Source organism: Cimex lectularius, unplaced genomic scaffold (genome assembly GCF_000648675.2).
Source record: "Cimex lectularius strain Harlan isolate CLEC.00 unplaced genomic scaffold, Clec_2.1 scaffold91, whole genome shotgun sequence".
NCBI classification, from domain to species: domain Eukaryota; kingdom Metazoa; phylum Arthropoda; class Insecta; order Hemiptera; family Cimicidae; genus Cimex; species Cimex lectularius.
The window spans coordinates 1,030,744-1,035,730 of NW_019394227.1; the positions used below are offsets into that span (position 1 = coordinate 1,030,744).

General features: G+C 33.9%; 1 long non-coding RNA gene across 1 annotated transcript; it reads right to left on the bottom strand.

The window, feature by feature from the left end:
- Window positions 1-1,941: 1,941 nt before the first annotated feature.
- LOC112128340 lies at window positions 1,942-3,113 on the bottom strand. The gene is made up of 3 exons (XR_002910952.1): window positions 2,551-3,113; window positions 2,268-2,496; window positions 1,942-2,195 (listed from the first exon to the last, which is right to left on the bottom strand). It is a non-coding gene; the product is annotated as an uncharacterized LOC112128340 (long non-coding RNA).
- Between the last annotated feature and the right edge of the window lie 1,874 nt (window positions 3,114-4,987).

The following is a 4,987-nucleotide window of genomic DNA, read 5'->3' on the forward strand; positions in this document are numbered from 1 at the left end:
TGTCAAGAACTTGAAAGTATTGGGCAAAGAATGTTTGGCGACCAGTATTGGCTCTTCTTTGCAATTCAAAGGCAGGTTTAGATGCCGATTGTCCCTAGACTAGTATGCCATACGTTATGCTTGAATAAATAAATGCATGGTAAACTGTTTTAAATGGTTTTAGGGAAGTCAGACTCATGAGACCACCCAATAGATAAATATTAGAGTTCAGACGCTTGACCCGTCTCCCACAATGATCACCCCAATTCAGGAGAGGATCAACTCTTATTCCTGAAAGTTCAATAAAACCCTGATTGTCAGAGACGATCATGAAGGCCCAGACTAACTGTCTTTTTTTTTATCTTGGTTAAAATGTAACCCATTCGCAGTAAACAAATGATACGTCCAATAGAACTTTTATTGGTTTCTGAAAGGTTTCCCAAGTCATCTTTAATGGACGACAATAAGATCATATGGACGAGCCATTTTTATAGAAAATAAAGCGATGTGTGAAAAAAGTAAAATTTTAACCCACAGTTACACATTTTTTAAATAATAGTACGGGGATCCATCTTTTTGAATGTTACCCTCACTTTTTCGCAGTCAAGCAGAGTTGAAAAACGGAATTTAGAAAAAATAACAAGGATGCTTTTAAAAGAGGAAGCGTTGGTAAACTTATCGATCTGATAATCCTCTTCTCACTGGTCCTGCCACTGGGAATGATAACAATGCCTCAGTAAGAATATTAAAAAATTGTTTATTTTGAAACATCAACAAAAAATTAACACCTTCCAGTTGCTTTATTGGATTGGACGCCTCGTCAGTCTTCACAGGTGATATATTGGAGACTTTTGTGGAAAGTAACCGTAAATATCGCAGTAGGGTTTTATCAGCGACGGTTTCTTGATTGACACCGGCCCTGATGAGACTTGTGAGGCAGTTTCGAGAGAGTGCTAATGTGTTAATTATGCCGAAAGCTTGGCATAAATCAACACTGTGCTTTATTCGGACCACTACCCTGATCCCTCACGTAGATAACTTCAATTCGATCGATAATTTACGTTATTTCTAATTTACAAAACCCTTGAATGATTTCAATAAAACAAAAAGTTGTTCATGAAAATTAATTAATTCATTAAAATCAATTGATACATCCTGAATATTTGCAATAAAAAAAAGTGAAATAAAGGGGAGGTTATAATTCAACTTTTTTATATATTTTTCTTTAGTACAGTAAAAGTGGCTGGTCCATATGAAAAAGGACACCCTGTATATTAAGAAACGATTTGTTTTTTTACCACAACATACAACGCAGATTGGAAAGAGTTAACCATCCATTTTTATGGTTTTTCAAAAAGCGTTCCATTCCGGTATACATTTTTAATAAGCCTTAATCTGAAAATTGTTGCTTATCTTTTGATTTGTTGTTAACCTTAGTTGTAAATTAATACAAAATGATGGGGTAGGAATCCCAGCACGACATGTTATCCATTCGGAATACAGCGAATCCCCCCAGGACCCACGTGGCCCTTCGTCGGAGATTACACACCAAACCCTAATCCTATTTTATCTCGACAAAAACAAATTTCTATCCTGGTAAAATTACGTGACGGCGAAAATGTCGTTTAACAAGTTTGCCAAAACTGTAATGTAGGCGTGGCCGATTCGTCATTTTATCATGACCTGAAATATCTAACAGTTTCGAATTGTTTGGTGATGTTAAATCACATACTGACAAACATACGGTAATTTTCGTAATGGAATATCCAATTTTGGTGGAAGCATCATTGATTGAAACCCGAGCAAACACTACTGGATACATATATGTGCTTTCCTATTAATTAAAAATGAAATAGTACAAATAATTTCACCATGAAAGAGTGGATTGATATTTAATTGTATATATTTTACAATCGTTACATCATTAAGTTGAAAAGTGCTGTATAAATGCATACTCAACAAATACAACTAACAGAATAACTGTACAGTTGTAAAAGAAAAACTAATTGGTCAAAGTCAACTAACTGAGAAAATTGAGACAAATACATTTCAAAATGTATGACTGTATAAAAATGTATTCAAAAGGAGTTTCTGAAAAAGAACATTATTTTTGGCAGTCTATCCTCGCTATTGGAAGCGTTCCGACTTTTAGCCATCATCACTGGTTGGTCATCGATAGAAGCAAGGAGAAACTGTTTTCGATTATTCCTACTGCACTGAAAATGACAAAAAAAATACAAAATAATTTCAAATCTCGCAAAAAGTTTGAGTAATTAAGTTAGGCTTACTTGGTAAACGACGATGATGATATAGGAGGCATTGCAGCCGCCTGGCTTATCGTACTTTCCTAGTTCAGCGCAATTGTCTAGATCGTTCTCCCAAGGAATACTAGGTCATTAACTGTCGTTGCTACAATTCTTTTCCTTGGTTTTTTTTTTGTACATCAGGTTAGGTCTCCATTGGACGGTTGATTAGCATTCGAAGTTGGTTAGCTGTTTCTTCCTTCTATCAAATAACCTACAAAGTCCTTAGTGTACATGTCCATGTTGTGTAGATGTTGAATAGTCTTACCAATATTCTGAGTTTAGCTCTTCCCTACTGTAGCAGTGATTTTGCCAGTCTGGTTGAAGGTTGTGTTAGCATAAACTTACACCTGAAGAATTTATCCATTTCTTTTGTTGTGTTTTTTTAGATCGAATCTGTGATGGAGAATGCTCAGTTTGTCCTTGTTATTTTTTTTAGGATGTTCTATATATGGTTTTGCAGATTCTCCTCTCGCTATTGTTTCCTGGCCGTTACCAAAAATTCCCCTTTGTCGTGGTACCCAACTTATCACCAGGTTTTGGAGATTTTGCATGTATTCATTCTGACTAATTTTGTTGTGATTTTTTAACATTTTAATGGTTTAATTCTTGACTATCCGTTCATATGAGGATTTTTCTCCTTGTATTTTAAGATTTTCTAAGACACAAAAGTTGATGGCATTTCATTGTTTGAGGTGTACTTCCCAAATGAGTTCGATTGCTATTATTTTGTGGAAGTATAAGAAACGCCTTATCCTCCTTCATTTGTTTTGGAGCCAATCGTATACCAAATAGCATCTGACGTCCTGAATTCGTCTTGTTCTTAGTTGGGAGAACGGAATTTCTGAAAAATAACAGAAATTTTGATTACTTATATAATCGATTTTCTAAAAATTAATATTAAATTTAGTTCATTAATTTTTGAGTTTTTAATTTTTTTAGCTTAAGTTTTGAGTGTAAGTCTGCCCTTGTGTTCAGGTAATTAACAAACCCGTTTTACAGAACAAAGACGAAACAACAATTTAAACCGATTAAATATAAAAAAATAGTTTAAAACTAGAATTTATTTTTGACATAAAGACTTGATTTGTTTTTTTCTGTTCTCTTTTTCCGAATACCATCATGAAAATCTTACAACGTTGACGGGTAAGTGATTGAGGAGTTGCTCAACGTACACACATCACTCAAGAAATGCCATGTGAACATATTGACGAACTGCAACTGGGAAATGTGTGGCGTCCCATCTTGTTAAAACCGACGTCTGATTCGAATTTTTGTATCATTCAGACAGGTTGAAACGTCGGATGTTTCGGATCTTGCATGTTTGTATACCCCGAGATAAGAATAAAAAATGCCAATTAATGATAATAATTACTTATTTATGTATTACAACGACAATATTTTATTCCACTTAGTCGTTTTGACGTTAGTATCTTCCCAATCTTGAGTTTTTTGATTATTATTGCAGTTCAATTATGTCATATACATAATTTAGGTTTTTTAAATTAATTAATTTTTTTAATTCCTCCTAAAAATATATTTGTGCGCTATTTCAAAGCGATCTCTTGGCCATTGTCGTTACAGCCTTCTGTAGGGTAGATTTTTCGTAGGGAATAGTACCATATTAGTCAACTGTAATTCTGCTGAGCTTTTGGAATATAGAGTCGACGATTATTTTCAAAATGAATTTCTTAGTATGCAGAGTTTGATCACACGTCAAAGGAGCATAAATAGAGCATTGGGAGTTGATCGGCAGTTCCCCAGATCTCTAAGTACTTAAGTTCAGATGGGACTGAATGAGACTTAGAATCCGTTCACTCTAAGTATAAACAATAATTTCTTGAAAAGTGTTTTTCAAAGCACACTTATATATGTGAAACATCCCTTAGCAAGAGATGTTGCCTTAGTCGTAGTTTAGAAAATTAAGAAAAAAATGCAACATAAAAATCAAACAAAACACATAAAAAAGAGACAGTAAACATACTGAACTACCAAAGCTGAAAAATTACTTTAAATTTTACTTTTTTTGTCCTTTTTTTTATTAACTTATAAATGTGTTTTAAAAATATTTTATTTTTTGTTATTCTTCTTTCTATTTTTTTGTGTTGTTTATTTTATTGTTCTTCTTTTTATTCTTTTTTCTGTGTTTAGTGTAAATATTTTGTCTTACAATAAGAACTCATGATCGACGTAGTCAAATGCTTTACTAATCTCTGAAAAGACAACGAAAACAAAATTATTTTTATCAAGCTCATTTATGATACAATTTGTGATATCCAACAAAGCCAACAAATCAAACGAAACGCACAATAAACATATTGAACTACCAAAGCAGAAAAATTACTTGAATTTTTTGGTGCATTTTTATTAAGTTAAAGTTGTGTTTTACAACTATTTTGTTTTTGCTATTCTTCTATTTTTTGGCGTTGTTTATTTTATTGTTCTTCTTTTTATTTTTTTTTTCCGTTGTGTTTAGTGTAAATATTTTGTCCTACAATAACAACTCATGGTACCCCGTGTGGGTTCCGGGGCAGAATAGGCCCACGGTTTCTCTGCCTGTCGTATGAGGCGACTAAAAGAGCCTTTTCCTCACCGTTATCCCAGTGAGGAGAAGCGACCATCCCTCTCCCCATAATGTCCACTCCTCGTCACTCCCTAACACATCCCTTTTCCCAACATCCCCTTTCCCAACCTGGTCGTAGGTA